The sequence below is a fragment of the Scomber scombrus genome, chromosome 22 (assembly GCF_963691925.1).
Source record: "Scomber scombrus chromosome 22, fScoSco1.1, whole genome shotgun sequence".
Lineage (NCBI taxonomy): Eukaryota > Metazoa > Chordata > Actinopteri > Scombriformes > Scombridae > Scomber > Scomber scombrus.
In genome coordinates, this window is record NC_084991.1 from 20,690,921 (window position 1) to 20,712,533 (window position 21,613).

General features: G+C 38.9%; 1 protein-coding gene across 1 annotated transcript in view; it reads left to right on the forward strand.

The window, feature by feature from the left end:
* The window catches only part of LOC134004755 (plexin-B2-like), a 183,645-nt gene that overhangs the window by 41,353 nt on the left and 120,679 nt on the right, over positions 1-21,613 (forward strand). Inside the window, 1 exon segment of the mRNA XM_062444134.1 lies at positions 7,155-7,212. The gene's annotated coding sequence lies outside the window, so the exon portion shown is untranslated.

A 21,613-nucleotide genomic window follows, 5' to 3' on the forward strand; every position in this document is an offset into this window, starting at 1 on the left:
GAGTCAAAGATTGATAGCAGAAAGAATTTTTTTTTTTTACTCTACTACAAAAAAACATACAACCTCTGTTAATTATCCCTCATTCCAAAACACTAATTGCTACAACCAAAGTGTTTCTGTCTTGCTGTCACATGTTTTGCATAATGTGTTTAAGACAGTGTGATGGAGAAGTTAGTGAATAGGAACAAAAAGCTTCACATAGCTTCATATTTATTGCTCTGCAGGCTGCAGGTAGAAGATGAACGATCTCGGAGTGGCTTTTGTACTGTACGTGTATTTTAGTCTCCTGACAGCTGTTGAATCCAGTAATCATCCTGCTTGACATGCAGGTCTAGTTCTACACAACGCTGTATGTTTAGTATCTCAGCAACCTACAGTAACTCATAACACCCTTCACTGTGTAGATGTGCAGAGACGTTCAGGTGCATCTTCAAAAAAACGAAAATCCAGCTTTAAACCACCCTGGGTTTAAATAAATAATAGGAAATAGTTTTTTTAGGCTCTATTTTCAAGCTTCAAATTTCATGTCTGCTTATTCTTGAATTGCTTAAAAATCATGAAAACATTTAAAACAAGCTGCAAATCACTCTCAAATGAGCCTGACTCCACATATAGACATATCAGCCCAATTACTCAACAACAGGAAATCTTTAGTGGATGACATCACTTGTTTCCTCTCACAAAAACCCTAACTTTGCATTAAACTGTGCTGGTTGAAGCTCGGTAGTGTTTATATTTGTTACACCAAATATCAAATATTGGCTCCAAATGACAGAAAAGATGTTTATTTATTATTTGACCTGCTGTAGTTTGATTTAAATCTCATTTTTGTGTCTTTATTTACATTGTTGAACAGCTGTGTTTTGGTATTTTGTGCCTTAGACTCAACATTTACTGCCTCCATAACGATTACTTTTTTTATTGATTCATTTTTCAATTAGTTGTTTGGTCTAAAAAAAGGCTGAAACATGTCGATCCCAGTTTCCCACGGCCCTAAAATGACGTCTTGTTTTGTCCCAACCACCAACCGACCACACCCTCAAACACAATCTGGAACCAGAAAATGTGATAATATTTTCCCCTTAAACATGATGATTAATTGGTTGTAAAACTAGTTGGAGATTGATTTAATGGTTGGCAACTAAAAAGTCTAAAGAAACAAGAACATATTCACATTTGAGAAGCTGAAATCACAGAATTTGACATTTTCTGCTATCAAAATAGCTTGTGATTAACCCTCCTGTTGTCCTCGAGTCAAGGAAGGAAAAGAGGGAGGAAGAAAGGAAGGGAGGAAGAAGGAAGGAAAAGAGGAAGGAAGGAAAGGAGGAAGGAAGAAGGAAGGAACGGAGAGAGGAAGGAAGGAAGGAAAGAAAGAGAAGGAAAATATGGAGGAAGGAAGGAAGGGAGGAAAAAGGAAGGAAAGGAGGGAGGAAGGGAGGAAGAAGGAAGGAAAAGAGGGAGGAAGAAAGGAAGGGAGGAAGAAGGAAGGAAAAGAGGAAGGGAGGAAGAAGGAAGGAAAGGAGGAAGGAAAGAAGGAAGAAAGGAGAAGGAAGGAAGGAAGGAAAGAAAGAGAAGGAGGGAGGGAGAAAGGAAAAGAGGAATGAAAGGAAGGAAGGAAGGAAGGAAGCTAGGGGGAGGAAAGAAAGAGAAGGAGGGAGGGAGAAAGGAAAAGAGGAATGAAGGAAGGAAGGAGGAAGGAAGCTAGGGGGAGGAAAGAAAGAGAGAGGGAGGGAGGGAGGAAAGAAGGAAGAGAGGAAGGAAGGAAGGAATGAATGAAGGAGGGAGGAGGACGGAAGGAAAGAAGGAATGGAGGAAAGAGAGAGGAAGGAAAGAAAGAGAGAAGGAGGGAGGTAAGAAGGACAGGCGGAAGGAAGCAAGGGAGGAAAGAAGGAAGAAAAGAGGGAGGAAGGAAGGAAGTGAGGAAGGAAGGAAGGAAGGAAGGAAGGAAGGAAGGAAGGAAGGAAGGAAGGAAAGAAAGAGAAGGAGGTAGGGAGGGAGGGAGAAAGGAAAAAGGAATGGAGAAGGAAGGAAGGAAGCTATGGGGAGGAAAGAAAGAGAGAAGGAGGGAGGGAGGAAAGAAGGAGAGAGGAAGGAAGGAAGGAAGGAAAGAAGGAGGGAGGGAGGAAGGAACAGACGGAAGGAAGGAAGGGAGGGAGGAAGAAAGAGAGAAGGAGGGAGGTAAGAAGGACAGACGGAAGGAAGGAAGGAACAGTCAAAACAGACAGGGTCAGTTTGACCCTGGAGGACGACACAAAGGTTAATATAATAGTTGATAACTAAATATTAAATATAAAGTATAAACATGGTTCAGTATCTGTATAACAGGCTGTAATTCTTGCATCAAAGAAACAGATTTTTGGTTTGAGAGTTTTAGGAGAACATGTGAAGACATTTCTGTAACAGCTGCCATGATTTCCTCCTCCTCTCAAAACATTCACCAGTGAAGAGCAGCGAAGGCTCACCAGCTAAGCATTCGTCCAATTTCCATAAAAAACTTCAACATCGGTTTATTTAAAGTGCTCGTCAACCCCGAGAGCCTCTGCAACACTTCACACACTTCACACACACACACACACAACACACACACACACACACACACACACACACACACACACACACACACACACACACACACACACACACACACACACACACACACACACACAGGTAATAAATAAACATCATATAACCATAGACAGAGTTGGGGGTGTAACTTACTTATACTACCTATAAGAAGTAAAGAATTAGTGATTTGATTTCCCAGCCGGTGAATTTAAATGAGACTAATAGCTCACAGAGAGAAGATGTGTTGTTTTCCAGCCTGGATTTGAAAGTCTCAGCAGAGCAGCTTGTCTCCTGAATTGTGCAGTGGACTAAAACTCTACCACCAATTTAGGAACAGAGTTAAGTAACCGGCTTCAAGAGAATGTAAAGGACATTATAGAGACTATATATATATATGTAGTAGTCAGTGCAAAGATAGGAAGAGTTCATGCTGACTTCTGAGGGAAAATCTGTCAATGTTTTTATTGAAAAGTGTATTTAACCTTCACATATTGTTAATATAAAGACTCATGAGTCGTCTATACAGTAATTCATATTCATAAAATCCCTATTAGTCATCTATAAAGGTTTAATTAAACCGTTCTGTTGGATTAAAAGACATTCATAATCACTACTTTATGGTCAAGGAGAACATTTTATAGAATATGATGAATAGAGCAACATGTTTGAATGCTGATTTTTGTATATTTGCACATATAAAAATGTGTATCAGCTGCACAAAAATGTAAAAAAAGATGCATTTTATTTCCATTTTTGCCCCCATTAGAGAAAAGTCCACCTAGCAGAAATGTGTATAAGATGTTTTTTGCAGCTCTCAAAATGTAAAAAAATGGGGTCAGATTTGACTCTTCAGAGTATGTAAGCGTTCAAATGCTTCTATCTCCATCTAAAGTTGAAACCAGACCTCAATGAATAAATTAAGATTGGCCAAGCATTGGGAGGTTTGGTTATCATGCATGGTAGCTGACCATCACGCTGACACTTGGTTTTATTTTTAGAGTAAGGCTTAAAACCGGTCCAACAGAGCGCCCATTCAGCCGGGCCGAGCGGCCGCTCAGTAGGGTTATGTAACAGCGTGATCTCTCATCAAACGCTGCTTCAACATACAGTGTTGCTGTTTCATAATGTTTCATCATTAGTTGCACTTGGTGATGCTCTTCTTACCTCAACCTGGAAGCCGAGAGAGAGAGTAGAGAGAGAGAGAGAGAGAGAGAGAGAGAGAGAGAGAGAGAGAGAGAGAGAGAGAGAGAGAGAGAGAGAGAGAGAGAGAGAGAGAGAGAGAGAGAGAAGAGAGAGAGAGAGAGAGAGAGAGATAGAGAGAGAGAGAGAGAGAGAGAGAGAGAGAGAGAGAGAGAGAGAGAGAGAGAGAGAGAGAGAGAGAGAGAGAGAGAGAGAGAAGCTCAGCTGCACACAGCCTTCAGCTCACTGCACCGCCCTGCTCTCAAAGCTGGCATTTCTCAGATAAGAACCAGCCAGCAAAACTGATTTACAAGGCCTCTCTCTCCTCCCCTCTGTATGTAGGAATGTGTGTGTGTGTGTGTGTTCCTGTGTGTGTGTGTGTGTTGTCGTTGATTTAAAAGACTCAAAGTATAATAAACTATAATGAAATACTCCGCCCGCAAAAAGACATCACCCTGCAAATCACATCACAGGATTCGACGCTCGTTCCCCATCTGTCAACGGCGCTACAGCTGATGTGTGTGTGTGTGTGTGTGTGTGTGTCTCTGTGTGTGTGTGTGTGTGTTTACTGTATCTGCAGGTTTCAGTTTGCACATAGGAACGTAAATCTCTTTCTCTTCATCCTCCTCCCTGTTTTCTTTCCACTGGTGTCTATTACGTTTCTTCTCCGGCTCATCTGGGGGTTAGGGGTGTATATGTTTACTTCACTCCCATTCTTTAACACACTCATACTTCTCTCTTCCTAGCAGCAGTCATTTGATACAGGCGTCAATATTACAAGGGGGAGAGAGAGAGAGAAAGGAGGAGGAAGAGGAGGGGGATTCCAAGAATGCAGGCGTTGAAGTCCTTATTTTATTGGATTTTGAACCACCAGGGCTTTTCTCAATACCAGCATCCTTAACGAGTAACTTAACACTGATCTGAGAAGTGTTCACCTCGATTTTGGCGTCTGATTGACAGTTTCGGCACATCCTGCAGTGATGTCACGATGTATATGACCGCACCTTGAATGCACGTCTACAACACTGCAGCTCACAGATGTCCAAAACCTCTTTATTTATGTTTGGCAGCAGTTTCATTATCGGCTAATCTGTTGATTTTCCCAGTTTGTGCATAAAATGATGGAAAATCTTGGTCAATCATTGTTTCCTAAAGCCTGTAGACGTGTCGTTATGTCCCAACAAACAGTCCACAACCCCCAAAGATTATTCATGTATTCTGTTTAATAAAGAAAAGAAATGACTTCACAGCCGTCGTGATTCAATTCTTAATGAAAAACAAAAAAAATCATCCCCGTGTCGATCACTTGGACTCTATTGGGAAATACATGACAATTTATAAAAATGCTTTTCTGTTCAGCACAAACATCTCTTTCCTTTCTTTTCTTTATAAATGGTGGAGACTAATGAGATATATAGAAACGTGACTAGCCACTCTACTCTTGAATATATTGTAGAGTTTATTAAGTCCCAAGGACGTGAAGTGCCGGGTTACAGAAGGTTGTATTTACCGCTGGATAAAAGATGCAGGATCAATGGGCAGGTGGTTTGATGAATGCATAATACCCAGTTCATTAAGCAGAGAATGTTTAAAATTCCTTCCACCATTGATTTTAATAAGTAACTCGAACTTTATAAGAGGAGCGAGGGATGCTTCACCGGATGACGAGCGGACTCACCGACGAATGAACGAACAAATGAATGAAACATCGGTTGTTGTTATTGTGTAAATTGGATATTTCTTTGCTATAAATTGGACTTGATGTTGAAGGATACTGAGTGATGTTTGAAATAGACCAAAAAACCCAACATAAAAGCAAAAATCACAGCTTTTAAGCTTCGTCTCATGGCCTTCATCTGCACATGGAATTTTATCTATCTATCTATCTATCTATCTATCTATCTATCTATCTATCTATCTATCTATCTATCTATCTATCTATCTATCTATCTATCTATCTATCTATCTATCTATCTATCTATCCATCTATCTATCCATCCATCCATCCATCTATCCATCTATCCATCTATCTATCGACTCACTCTATCTATCTATCTATCTATCTATCTATCTATCTATCTATCTATCTATCTATCTATCTATCTATCTATCTATCTATCTATCTATCTATCTATCTATCTATCTATCTATCTATCTATCTATCTATCCATCTATCTATCTATCTATCTATCTATCTATCTACCTATCTATCGACTCACTCTTCTATCTATCTATCTATCCATCTAATGAAAACATACAATATATCATCATGTTTGCAGACGATGTCATGTTTTATATCCAATTTTGTGAGCGCACAATCTCAAAAACTAGCATACAGCCGTAGATTAATAGTTCAGCCGTTGACTATGGAACAAGTGATTAGCTTTGGTGCAGATCTGATGATATTATTAATAAAGGGGCATTTTATATCATGTTTTTTTCGACATTTTACAAGGTAATACTGTACTCCGTTGAATCAATTAAAATCTTTCAAATATCTCAAAAGTTTAATGACACTGAAAAGGATCCAGATTCAAAACATGCACTATGATAAAAATGATGAATTCATAGGAGTTATGCAGCCTTGGCAGTGTTTTATATGCCTTTTTATACAATAGTGGAGCGATCCCAGGAAAAGACAATGGCAGGATTTTACATTGCAGATCATGTAGAGCTACAATTAACCATTATTTTTGCATTATTGATTCAATCTGCTGATTATTTTCTCGACAAAATAATAGTATGTGCTCAACTTTTGCATGAAGCTCGATGTGAACAAGGCCTCTCATTGTGAAGAACTATCAATGGCACACAGCATTGGTTTAATAATTGGTAACTAATATGGGGTTGATTGTCACACCAGGCTTTGTAGTGAAGTGTTTATGACTCATGGGATGATTGGTAGTGTAGGTGGTTGATTAGTTTGGTTGAGATTACACAGACCACTAAAGTCTTGATTAGTCTGAATCATAGAAAAAGTTGGAGGCTCAGTCTTTTGTCTACATTAAGTATAATTAGCATCCATTAGATTCTGTGTGGGCGTTTTGTCTTTCGTCCTGTTGCTTTCCCTCCTAGTTTAATTTTTAGCTGTTTTTCTTTTGCATAATTAACCTTCTTTTCAAATGTCAGCTTTGTTCATTTACATGTTTTAATCCTTAATTGATTGCTCAGACTAATGCAACACGTACAACGTCGCCAGGGGATGATTCTTGATTCTTACAAAAACTCTGATTGACTCTAAAACTATATTTATACTCTTATTGGAGCTGATGCTTGTGCACTTTGTTGTTTCTTCAGCACAAACTTCTCTGCACAGTTTGAGTGTTTGATATCCTTATTTGCATGAATTGCAAACTTATTCATTACTAAAGCAACTTTTTCTTTTCCTTTCTTTTCTTTTTCTCCAGCAGAGAGGAGAGCGAGGTGGTTCATTTCATCCGACTGCTACAGGGCCTGAACACTGAACAGGTAAGGAAGGAATATGATTTCTCTTCATGTTTCATCTCCTCTCAAATCGATGCTCTTCTTCACACGTTATATTCTTACTTCTTCTACTTGAAGATGAAATGAAATAGAAACGATTCCTTCTGGAAAACAGTGAACCTCATCCTGCATATATAAGGATAAAGGTGGTGAAGTTTTAAGAATGAATTATCACCCAATTCTGTGTTTAGACCTTTTTTTAGCCAATGTATTACCACAACTTCTACCCTTTATTTTTGGAGATGATGGCCCATTTAAATACAATTATACCTCATTTTTGAGTTAAGTTAATAAAGCAGAAATTCTGAATTATTTTAACTAAATTTAAGATCAGAGGAAAATATGTTAATTTGATTTTTTTAACATACTGGTATATACAGTACTGTACAAAAGTGTTAACCAACCAGTAGATTTGATGTTTTAGCAATTCTATAATGACCATATTTAATTATATTTCAGTCTCTTTATTAAAATACAACCAGACAATACAGGAAATGTGGATGCAGTATTAAAAAACACAAGAAAATAGAAAAGAAAACAGCTTCTAAAGGCTAAAGTTGCAGGCAATAGCAGGAACCTGGCTCCCTTAAACCTTAATTGATATTAATATTTAGTAATTAATGTTAAATTCTGTGTACATATTTCCTGTATTTTCTGTTTCTATGGTGACCAAAGACTTCTGCACAGTTCTGTATGTCAACGTTTAGTCAGGACAGAGTTTTAAAACCATTTAAAGTATTTAAATAGCAGCACTTAATCACACCTGTCCGACTGTTTATGAAGCGGAAAGTACAAATTATCAACCAATTCAATGAAAGTAGTGATGAATATACCTGCAAAGAATGTAGTACAGAAGCATCCAAGTGATTTTCAGGTAATTAGACGACAGAAATCTATATTTCTGACATGAAACACATCTTGAAAATGGGTCAAATGTGACCCGAGGACAACAGGAGGGGTTAACCTTATAGTTTTGTACCTTTGTAATGTGGATGAGGATTTTACATTGTTTGACTCGGATGTTACGCTGTGTTTATTCATACGGCTGAAGAAATGCAGCGGCGAGGTCAAGAGGATATGGTGTGCAATGCATCATGGTATATGTAGGCGCTGCCAGCACGGCCTCGGAGCAGGAAAACTGAGCTTTCTCCGTCAATATAACATGAACTGAAGAATTATCTTTCAGCTTTTTTTAGAATAATCGTATTTCTTAGCAGCACAGTAGCAAATGTTCTGAGGCCTGCTGCTTGTTTAACCCTCCTGTTGTCATCGAGTTAAGGAAGGAAGGAAAGGAGGAAGAAGGAAGGGAGGGAGGGAGGAAGGAAGGAAGGAAAGGAGGAAGAAGGAAGGAAAGGAGGGAGGAAGGAAGGAAGGAAAGGAGGAAGGAAGGAACGAACAAACGAAGGAAGGAGGGAGAAAGGAAAAGAGGAAGGGAGGAAGAAGGATGGGAGGAATGAAGAAGTAAGGAAAGGAGGGAGGAAGGAAGGAGGGAGGAAAGGAAAGAAGGAAGGAAGGACGGAGGAAATAAGGAAGGAAGGAAGGTAGGAGGGAGGAAAGGAAAGACGAAAGGAAGAACAGAGGAAATAAGTAAAGAAGGAAGGTAGGAGAGAGGGAGGAAAGAAGGAAGGAGGGAGGGAGGGAGAATGGAAAAGAGGAAGGAAGGAAAGAAGGACAGAGGAAAGAATGAATGGAGGAAGGAAGGACAGAAGGAAGGAAGAAGGGGGGGATGGAGGAAGGAAAGAAGGAAGGGAGGAAAGATAGAGGAAGGAAAGAAAGAGAGAAGGAGGAAGGGAGGAAGGACAGACGGAAGGAAGCAAGGGAGGAAAGAAGGAACAGTCAAAACAAACGGGGTTAAATGACGTAAAATCGGTCGTATACTATAGAAGACAACGCAACATCATCTTTTTAAATGTCAAGTTGTCTTTTTTTTAAATTTGCCATCCATCCAACAACTTTTAAGGTTAAAACTCCTGCTGTGTGTAACGAGCATTACGGCTGACTGCGTGTTGTTTAATTGATAAATTCCTCCGCTCGACACAAAAGGCTCCTGCTATTCTTTCTAAAGGCTATGTCATATAAAACACTCATAAAAACCACTTCATTAAACCAGAGTTGCTGTGTCAACACATAGTTTTTTTTGCAGAGCTGCTAGCCGGTTATTTAGCCATCTAACACACATAAACACACACTCGGCAGCGTGTGGGAGGCTGTCAGGATGCCAGAGACTATACAGGAAGCCAGGTCCGATTGTGCAACTGATACAGGAAGTAGTTCAGCTGTAATAATACAAGTGTTTATGGTACTGTGCTGATGTTTATCACAAAGTGTTTCTATTTATATTTTAACAGAGTCATCCTATCTGCTGAATTCTCCACTCAGCTTACTTCACTTTGGACTAGAGGAGGAGTTGTTGTTGTTGTTGGTATTTACTGGGTGTTGACCTAAATGTGTTAATTAAAGCCCCAAAGATTAGCACACATACGTAACAGAAAGTATTTTGATGATGTAATGCTAATTTTTGTCATTTTTTAAGCAAATATTCCAACATTTACTGCATTTAAGTCGTCAAATGTGATGATTTGATGATTTTTTTTGGTCATATATGATTGTTAACTGAATATATTTGGTATTTTCTGACATATTATGGACAAAGCAATCGTTTAATCAAGAAATAATCTTCAGATTTGCTGCATTTGCTGCATTTGGGTCATCAAACGTGAGGATTTGATGCTTTTTTTTGGGTCATATATGATTGTAAACTGAATATAGTTGGTTTCTGAGCTGTTGACTGGACAAAATAATACACTTAATACAGACTGAGGGAAAATATAACTGCTGTTTTAACTATTTTCTGGCATATTATGGACGAAACAATCGTTGACTCAAGAAATAATCTTCAGATATGCTGCATTTAGGTCATTGAATGTGAGGATTTGATGCATAAACTGTCTGAATGTAAAAGTAAAAAAGAAGAATTTTAGTCAAAGTTTTGCAGATTTCTGAAGTTTGTCTTTTTGTGAAATGAAAAAAGCTTCACACATTTTTAAAACAATAATCTTGCACTTCTTAAACACACTTGTACGTTTCTCCCACTTTCCTCTGGGAGGAGTACAGGAAAGCATGCTGTTTGTTTTGTAGAAGGAAGTTGAGTGTTTGCATCTTTCTTTTTCTGTGTGGGTGTCTGCGTGTCTCAGAGGGAGAGCTGCAGCTGTGAAGGCTGCTGGCTCAAAAATGTGAACTCAACTCCAGCGCACACTTCCAAATGACAGGCGCACACAAGAGGAGACAGCGACTGTCAGTTTTACTGTCAACAACTTTGAGAAGTCTTTTAAAGACTCAAATTTAGGTCTTTTCTCTGTAGATTTGGATATTTAGAAACTTTAAATTATTGCGTAAGTTGCTCAGATTCAAGAGAAAATGATCAACTGTTTCATGCTTGAGATTCTCCTCACTTTCACAAACTTACTGGTGATTTTTAGGGAATCATTGCAAACCAAAAGGTCTTAAAAGTTAAAGAGAAGATGATACAAACAGGATGAATCTGTGTGTTACAACTACTGGTTTAAAAGAATAAACTGTGATTCATTCATGGGAGGAGTCTGGGATGAAAAGCAACGTTTGGTTTGTTCAGGAGGGTCAAACTTGTTTTCATTCGAGGAAGGATGGAAGGAAGGAAGGAGGGAGGGAAAGAAGGAAGGACGGACAGAAGGAGGGATGGAAGGAAGGAGGGAGGGAAAGAAGGAAGGAAGAAAGGAAGGACGGACAGAAGGAGGGAGGGAAGAAAGGAAGGACAGAAGGAAGGATGGAAGGAAGGAAGGAGGGAAGGAAGAAAAGAAGGACGGATAGAAGGAAGGAGGGAAGGAAGGAAGGACGGACAGAAGGAAGCAAGGAAGGACCGACAGACAGATAGACGGAAGGAAGGAGGGAAGAAAGGAATTAAGAACGGACAGAAGTAAGTAAGGAAAGAAGGAAGGAAGGATGGAAAGAAGGATAGAGGGAAAGAAAGAAGGAAGGAAGGAGGCAAGAAAGGGAAGATGAATGGACAGAAGGAAGGAAAGAAGGATGGAAAAAAAGATAGATGGAAGGAGTGAAAGAAGGAAGAAAGGAAGGACGGACCGAAGGAGGGAGGGAAGAAAGGAAGGACAGAAGGAAGGATGGAAGGAAGGAAGGAGGGAAGGAAGAAAAGAAGGACGGATAGAAGGAAGGAAGGAAGGACGGACAGAAGGAAGAAAGGAAGGACGAACAGACAGACAGACGTAAGGAAGGAGGGAAGAAAGGAATTAAGAACGGACAGAAGTAAGTAAGGAAAGAAGGAAGGAAGGACGGAAAGAAGGATAGAGGGAAAGAAAGAAGGAAGGAAGGAGGCAAGAAAGGGAAGATGAATGGACAGAAGGAAGGAAAGAAGGATGGAAAAAAAGATAGATGGAAGGAGTGAAGGAAGGAAGAAAGGAAGGACGGACCGAAGGAGGGAGGGAAGGAAGGAGGGAAGGAAGAAAAGAAGGACGGATAGAAGGAAGGAGGGAAGGAAGGAAGGACGGACAGAAGGAAGCAAGGAAGGACCGACAGACAGATAGACGGAAGGAAGGAGGGAAGAAAGGAATTAAGAACGGACAGAAGTAAGTAAGGAAAGAAGGAAGGAAGGATGGAAAGAAGGATAGAGGGAAAGAAAGAAGGAAGGAAGGAGGCAAGAAAGGGAAGATGAATGGACAGAAGGAAGGAAAGAAGGATGGAAAAAAGATAGATGGAAGGAGTGAAGGAAGGAAGAAAGGAAGGAAGGACGGACCGAAGGAAGAGAGGGAAGAAGGACAGATGGAAGGAAAGAAGGAAGAAAGGAAAAGAAGACAGGAAGGACAGAAGGAAGGTAGGAAGGAAGGAAGGAAGGAAAGAAAAGAAGGATGGATAGAAGGAAGGAGGGAAGGAAGGAAGGACGGACAGAAGGAAGAAAGGAAGGACGGACAGACAGACAGACGGAAGGAAGGAGGGAAGAAAGGAATTAAGAACGGACAGAAGTAAGTAAGGAAAGAAGGAAAGAAGGACGGAAAGAAGGATAGAGGGAAAGAAAGAAGGAAGGAAGGAGGCAAGAAAGGGAAGATGAATGGACAGAAGGAAGTAAAGAAGGATGGAAAAAAAGATAGATGGAAGGAGTGAAGGAAGGAAGAAAGGAAGGACGGACCGAAGGAAGAGAGGGAAGAAGGACAGATGGAAGGAAAGAAGGAAGAAAGGAAAAGAAGACAGGAAGGACAGAAGGAAGGTAGGAAGAAAGGAAGGAAGGAAGGAAGGAAGGAAGGAAGGAAGGAAGGAAGGAAGGAAGGAAGGAAGGAAAAGAACAGAGGAAGGAAAGTTGGTCGGATTGGACCCCTCGGCGGGCCGGTTTTGGCCCACGGGCCTTATGTTTAACACCACTGGGTTACCTGGGATCAAAATACACCATGATAAAAAATAATAATCTTGTAAAATAAGTTTGATATAAAAGGAGTTAAAGATAAAACATAATTCAAATACATTTCAAACTTGAATCAAAGGAGAAGCAGCAGAGTTTCCTTCACACACACCTGGAACTGAACCGGTATAACTTCCATTATCACTTCATCCTTCCGCAGAGCTTTCATGTTTGCACAGAGCTCAATTAACCAAATGCATTCTCAATTTCCTCTGCGCTCCGAATGTGCCCTGCAGGAGTGATTCTGTGGCAGCGGGAACGTTTCCGCTAACATGTCAAGAGGAAAGAAATACACGGAGACTTTAACGCCTACAATTCAGCACGAGTGAAAATGTTTCATCTCGCATCAGACGATGGATGAAAGAGATCGTTTTTGGTTAGTCAGAGAGAAGTGGGTGTGTTGTTTTTAAAAAATCCAAAGTGTTGACTGAAGTGGGTTTAAGGTTAGGAAGTTCAGCTGATGTTCACTGGAGAGAGGGAGAGGAGATCATTAAAAAGAAGGATGGAAGGGAGGAAGGGAGGAAGGATGGACAGAAGGAAGGAATGAAGGAGGGAAGAAAGGAAGGAAGGATGGACAGACAGATGGAAGGAAATAAGGAAGGACAGAAGGAGGAGAGGGAGGCAGAAAGGGAGGAAAGAAGGAAGTGAAGAAGGACAGAAGGAAGAGAGGGAGGAAGGAAGGAAGGACAGAATGAAGGAAGTGAAGAAGGAAGGAAGGAAGGAAGGAAGGAAAGAGGGAGGGAAGGAAAGATGGACAGAATAAGGAGAGGGAAGAAGGACAGATGGAGGGAAGGAAGTGAAGAAAGACAGACAGAAGGAAGGAAATAAGGAAGGACAGAAGGAGGAGAGGGAGGCAGAAAGGGAGGACGGAATGAAGGAAAGAAGGAAGTGAAGAAGGACAGAAGGAAGAGAGGGAGGAAGGAAGGAAGGAAGGAAGGACAGAATGAAGGAAGTGAAGAAGGAAGTAAGGAAGGAAGGAAGGAAAGAGGGAGGGAAGGAAGGATGGACAGAATAAGGAGAGGGAAGAAGGACAGATGGAGGGAAGGAAGTGAAGAAAGACAGACAGAAGGGGGAAAGGAAGGAAGGAGGGATGGAGGGGAAGAAGGACAGAAGGAAGGAAGGATGGAAGTGAAGAAGGAAGAAGCGAAGGAAGGAAGGAAATGCAGAAGGACGGAAGGAAGGTAGGATGGAAGGAAGGAAGGTAAGAAGGAAAAGAAGGAAGGAAGGAAGGAAGACCCACTTGCTCATTATATCCACTATAACTGAAATCTTATTGTGTAAATATTTATAGCACTGATAGTCATCACTACAATATTATTGTGATATCGATATCGAGGTATTCGGTCAAAAAAATATCATGATATATGATTTCATCCATATCGCCCAGCTGTATATATAAAAATATACTGTGAGACTCAATTATATTAAACCAGAATATATATATAATATATAATAATCCTGAAAGTCCTTTTTTATATAAAGTCATTTCCAGTGTTGCACAGCTCAGAAGCTGCACGCTGAATGATAAAAGCAAAGTCAGAAGAGCAGCAACTTAAAGTCACTTCATCCCTGCAAAGCAAAGCTGTGCATCTCCTTCACTGAGCCTCTATATGTAACCCAGGAATGTCTGCAAAATATACCCAAGCTCATTAAAGACACAATCTCTTGCAAATTGATGCATAGTTCATACTTGACAGTCCTGACTTCTGCCCCGTCCTCATCAGACTTTAATGCATGCTGGATATAATTTGAATATTGCATCATAATATATATAATTCACCATTTCCTTGAATATTGTATAAAGCTGCTGTATTTGAATTCAGACACAGTAATGCTGCAGGTGACAGATGGATAGACACCGATAGAGAGAATAAATACATCAAGAATTAGATGAAAATGAAGGTAGTGAGAGATGAATGAGACAGAGGATATATAGGAGGTATAAAACATAAAAGAAAAGCGTGTATATACATGTAGACGTTTGCTGATGATTTAAATATATCCGATTCTTACAATGACGGGTTGATTATGTTTGACCCGTGTGATGGAGAATGTGTCTGCAGCTCATGAAAGCATCGCCTCGTCTGTAAATGTGCTGATGCATCCTTCAATGGAGGAGGAGAAGAAGAAAAAAAACAGTGATCTCTCTCTCTCTCTCTCTCTCTCTCTCTCTCTCTCTCTGTTATCTCTCCGCCTTTATTATACCCCAGCATTTAGATGGGTACAGCATGAGATGAGAGAATCAGTTTGTATTGAACATGGTTGAATGCAGTGCTGATGAAAGCTCATGCTGATAATAGCTTTTTCATTATGTCCTTAGCCAGGCTTGGCATTTCATTTTCTATTTCAGAAGAAGAAGAAGTTGTGATTTTCACTTCTGCTGCTCTGGGTGGGAGCGAGACTGGAAGGAGTTTTGATTGTGTGTTTGTGAGGGTATTATTTTTTATATTACATTTCTGCTCGATTAAGCACCGAGGAGAAAACAGGGGTTATGCCAGCGCTTGTATTTACTCCTAAAAATAGACATCAGCAATTTACTAAAAATCGAATGGAAGCAGCTGTTCCAGATGTGTTTTTAAACTTTTAATATTGATTTAATTGATGTTATCACAAGTACATTCCCCAGTTTGGTGCCACTAACAAGTATTTTCACTATCGATTTAATATATATTCTTTATTAATTGATTGATGAACAGTCCACAACCCAAAATCAGTCAGTTTATTATCATAGAAGACCAAATAAAGCTCTAATATGTGACTATTCCCCATTAAAATGACTAGAAATGTTCTATATTATGTTGAGTTTTATACTATAGGACTCGACTGATACTGGATTTTTGGAGCTGATACCGATCATAAGGAATAAAAATGTTTATATAGTGATATATCAGCCAATAATCTTATATATACTGAATATCAAGCAAGTGTTTTCACATATTCAGAACATATTAAAACTCAGGAACTCAGGAAACGCTATCATAACGCTGTCATAATAGATAGGATTAAAATCTGCATATAAAACGCACTTTTTTTGCAATGTTGTTGTTATCAATCACTTGTGATAAAGATATATAATGCATGCATGATATTTGACAGTTTAACTACAAACACAGTGCATTGAAACTGTCAACTTCATTGGGAATTTAATGATTATAAATCCAATTCAATCCAATCCAACTTTATTTGTTAAGCACTTTTAAAACAACCAAAGTGCCGTACAGAAGAGAAAAAAAATATGAGACATAACGGCTCACATGAGGCCCAAAATGACATATATATACATATTACATTAATTACTTTAATTAAAATTACATATACATACATATTACATTAATTACATTAATTAAAATTACATATACATACATATTACATTAATTACATTAATTAAAATTACATATACACACATATTACATTAATTAAAATTACATATACATACATATTACATTAATTACATTAATTAAAATTACATATACATACATATTACATTAATTACATTAATTAAAATAACATATACATACATATTACATTAATTACATATTACTTATTACATATTACATTAATTACTTTAATTAAAATTACATATTACATTACATATATAATACAAAATTACATATAACATACAAAAAATTAATTAAAAGACATAAGACATGAGTAAAAATAATAATAGCCACGCAATAAAAAGCAATGGAAATAAGAAATTAACACAAGTTGATAAAGTCGAAATCTTACTAGGTGTCAAAGGCCAAGGAGACTATAAATGTACAAATGGAAACTTTAAATTATTGCGTAAGTTGCTCAGATTCAAGAGAAAATGATCAACTGTTTCATGCTTGAGATTCTCCTCACTTTCACAAACTTAGTGGTGATTTTTGGGGAATCATTGCAAACCAAAAGGTCCTAAAAGTTGAAGAGAAGATGATAGAAACAGGATGAATCTGTGTGTTACAACTACTGGTTTAAAAGAAGAAACTGTGATTCATTAATGGGAGGAGTTTGGGATAAAAAGCAACGTTTGGTTAGTTCAGGAGGGTCAAACTTGTTTTCATTCGAGGAAGGATGGAAGGAAGGAAGGAGGGAGGGAAAGAAGGAAGGAAGAAAGGAAGGACGGACAGAAGGAGGGAGGGAAGAAAGGAAGGACAGAAGGAAGGATGGAAGGAAGGAAGGAGGGAAGGAAGAAAAGAAGGACGGATAGAAGGAAGGAGGGAAGGAAGGAAGGACGGACAGAAGGAAGAAAGGAAGGACGGACAGAAGGAAGGAAGGAAGGACGGACAGACGGAAGGAAGGAAGGAGGGAAGAAAGGAATTAAGAATGGACAGAAGTAAGTAAGGAAAGAAGGAAGGAAGGACGGAAAGAAGGATAGAGGGAAAGAAAGAAGGAAGGAAGAAAGGAGGCAAGAAAGGAAGGAAGAACGGACAGAAGGAAAGAAGGAAGGGCGGAAAAAAGGATAGATGGAAAGAGTGAAGGGAGGAAGAAAAGAAGGACGGACTTTTTGTACTATAAATAGTACAAAAAATAATGTACCCATATACATGCACGTATATGGGTCAATGACGTATAAGGATTTTTCAACAGGTACATTTAAAAATAATAAAAATGGGAATATCTATTGCAGTAGTTCAAACATTAAGAATGTTGAGTTCACATAAATTCATATTAAAATAGTAAATTAGGTGTTTTATGTGTTTTTCCATCTCGATGAATTAGAAATGAATAAAAAAGTCATGTGGTGCGACCATGATCTATCTTAAAATAAATGAATTTAAGTGTTTAGAAGCAAATTATTTGCATGTCTTTTAAGCTTTTGTAAATAATAATCTCATATTTATGTTCTATAATGTCACAGTTGACTTCTTAAATGTATGTAAGACTTATTTTTCCTGTAAATTGCTTAAAAATGATTTAAAAAAAATGTAAAAATACAATTCAGTTAAGCATACTGTATCAGTGATTAATATTAAAAGTGATATTTTACTCTGAATTTAATACAGTTATTGGTTTTATTGGTCGCACCACATGATATTTTGTCACTTTAAATAACAGAAAAATTACTAATAACTTGTGTTTTTTGAAAAGTTAAAGTGATTAAATATAAAGGAAAGGTACTACATATATATGGTATTTTTTTAAATCAATTTAAACCTTTTTCTAACTGAAAAAAATGCAGTCGGACTGAAAATGTAGGCGTCACGTCATTGACCCAAATGATAAACTTGAATTAATCAAAAAGGATCATATATAGATATAATGATGCCTATATAATGTCATATATGCAGATATACCAATATATCTGTGATAGGCCAGTATCAGCCAATAATAGTGTGCTTGTGTGCAGATATATTGCACATTGGTTTATAATAGCTGAGTTTTAAAAGTATATATATCTATATTTTAATACTCTGTCTTCACCATTTGTAGATTAAAAGCTGAACTTTGACTCGTTCCCTCTACAGAGTCATCTATCCTGGAAGCTGTTGGCACGTTTGCTGTTGCATTGAAATTAATGAAGGGTTGATTTTTTTTTTTTTTTTGACGCAGTGCTTATGTTGGCCCCTGACCACAGAGTTAAGACTTTAATGGAGAAACCCAATTTGTTACATGAGTCAGTCGGGATAGGAGAGGAGCCTCCCCCCTCTCCCCCCCCGCTTCACCCAAGAGGAAACTAAATCGTGTGGATCTAAGTCATGAACCATATATTCATATTAAACACGAGACCATTACCGCTGTGTGTCCGTGCCTTTAGAATCCGTGGAATGTCATAAAAAAATAATTTGAGAGGTTTGTCCGTGACGTGGAAACAAAAGGAACATTTGGAAAAACTCTCTGAAGTCATACAGGGTTAGACACTTTTTTTCCAACTTTCGACTATACGGCAACAGAGAGAGAAAAAGGGACATTTTTATTCACTGCAGTCATTGAAAAAAGTCATACATTTTTACATTAAGGCCACAGGGTTCAACCCAGTTCCCACACCCTTTTAGTGGCAGGAGACTGGGAGTAGTGGGATTTTATGCACATGGTTGAAACAGCTCATCCTTCTGATCTATAGAGAGGATTTGGATGGGACTGACGCTGGTGTAACAGTCCAGTTCATTACCATCACGCCTGCTCTCGCTTGACTCCCTCTTCCCCTGAGGAATGTCAGTCATGTTGAGCAGAACCAGATGTGTGTGTGTGTGTGTGTGTGTGTGTGTGTGTGTGTGTGTGTGTGTGTGTGTGTGTGTGTGTGTGTTTCAACCGCCCGTCCCTGCTTTACAACGGCTGTGTCTGGTCATGTGGGAGTTTTTAAAAAAGTCTTGATAGAAAGATGTTGGGGATTTTTGCACAACTTATTCGTCTTCTCAATGGACACAAAGGAATATAGTGTACTGTGTTGCAAGATTATGTCATTTGTAAATCCATTTGGAAACAAGAGGAGGTGAGTTATAGAGGGAGTAAACCATAGACTTTATATAAGAAATGGACGTAACATCCATGACGTCACCCATTGGTTTGTGGACTGCTGCTCGGAAGCCAATAGTATCGGATCTGAGCAGCGCCATCTTGAAAATTTCAGGTGCATGCTGGGAAAAATAAAAACACAGATTCTACTTATATGGGCATCAGGAGGAGCATGAGGCGCCCTCCTGAACCTGTGAACCAATCAACCTGTCAATCACCACGTAGCCACGCCCTAATGCATACCCTGCTTTATCGTCACATATAAAATCAGGGAGGCCAAAATGTCCCAAATGAACATCATACTGCATTGAAGAAGGCTTTAAACTAGCGATTGAGACCATAAACACATTTTGAAAACGTTTACTGAGGTTATAAATCAAGTGAGAAGTTGGTGAATTCTCCATTGACTTGTATAGAGACGGAAGTCCTTTTGACACCAAAACGGTCGCCCCCTGGTGGCCTTTTGATAGAATGCAGTTTTAAGTTACTTCCGCGTTGGCCTCATTACAGAGGACCGGAACTCCCCGCCTGGAATAAACTGAGGCACAGAGCAGGACAGTTAGAGCCTCTATATAGAATATGTCTTTCTTTAATGCTCCTCACATATTGGTTCTGCTCAGCGTATCTCAGATATGTCTTGCCCGTCTCCCCATCTTTTTTCTCATTTCCTGCTCTTTACTTCTGTCCAAACATATCTCCTGTAAACAAAAGAAATTCTTCCACCAACATGGATCCATTTAGGTTCCACTTCAATTTCGGAGCCGGTCTGTCTCGGCAGGCCTCGATCGGCTGCATACCGAGAGACCCAGATTCAACATTTCCTGTCAGACTGTTAAACAAACGGGCTGCTGCTCTGTTGCACTCCCCACCTTTTTTATCTCGTCCAGTGACCACCCCTCCGTCCCTCCCTCCCTCCCTCCCTCCCTCCCTCCCTCCCTCCCAATCTTTCCACCCTCATGTGTTTTCATTTTTTGCATTCCTAATTTCCTCTCCTCTTCACTCCTAATACAAATAATCTTGTGTATCTGTGAATCACATTTCTGTTTGCTTCTTATTTTTCCACCAAAAGTTGTATTCTGGTTCAGTAGATCAACTAAATGACCAAGTATCCACATCATATTGTCACACTTTGTTGTAGTTTACAGTAAATTTATTGTTGTAGCACCCACTAATTGCCATAATTGGTCATTATAAATCTTTCAATGGTGCCTCTCTAATGGACTTTAACACTCAGATACTGTTCAGGATCAAATTTGACCCATTTTTACATCTGAGATCAGCAAAAAAAAAGAAATTTGATGAGTTTAACATACCAAAAAGGAAATATATTCAACACATATTAATCCAAAATATCAAAAAATGTTCATTCTTCACATTTAATATCATTTGTTGAAGTAGTTTTTCCTGTTTTATGTAACATTGGACCATTATAGAGTGTTTTTATTTAGCTTTTTCTCATAAAAAACAAATGAATTGAGTCTTTCTGCTCTGTGACAGTTTCATTAAGGATTAATCTCACATTTATCTGTGACTGATGACGTATTCACGAAGGATTTGTGCTTCAGAAGTTTGTTATTGAGGCTAATTGTGAGGAAATTGTGTGACGGGTCAGAATATGAACAGTATGTGAGGGTTAAAGTACTCTCTCATCATTACGTGCAACTACTGTGCAATCGATGGTTTCGGAGGAATTTTGTGTATATATTTGTGCTTTTTTATCGTAACACCTCCAACCACCAGGTGGCGCTTTCATGTTTTAGGTAAAAGAGAGTCGTCAAGGTTGATCATCGCCAGTTGATTTGTGTTTGTAGCTAAGTTTACGGTTTGTTGTTTAATCGGATTAATCAGTGGACAGAAAATTAATCATCAACTATTTTGATCAATCGATGAAGAGTTTAGAGCTTTAAAACAAAAGTCTAAATTCTCATATTACACCTTTTATGTATTCAACACCTTTCTCAATCATTGAACCCATCGGCTTATTATGATTTAGCCAATGTGGGCTCAATGTTTTCGGTCTTTCGGTGTAGCCAGCTGATATCTAAGACTACCTTTTCTTTGCTCTTGTCACAGTTTACAGTCCGATTAGAGACTCGAGTCACAAGGATGAAGTTGGGAGTCTATAAGCGGTTTAAAACCAAACCAAGATTGATTATTTCTGTTGGTGTTTTAGGTCCAGGCGACATTTCGGACAATGCGATCCGCCTCTCTCGCTCCCCACACTGACTGTTTTTATGCGTGCAACCAAAGCTCCTGTTTCTGTAGAAATCATCAGAATGGAAACAGACACCATGAGCGCCTCTGATCTCCAAATATTGTCCAAAAATCTTGCAGATATTTTTTTAATAGAGATTACACCTTACCACCATTTTTAATCATTTTGTGGGATTTCGTGGACCAAACAACTAATCAATGAATTGATATAGAAACTAACTATTCAAAGAGCCTCAGTCTCTTGAATAAGACCGTGACTCATCTCATCTCATGATCTGCAGGATGAAGTTACTC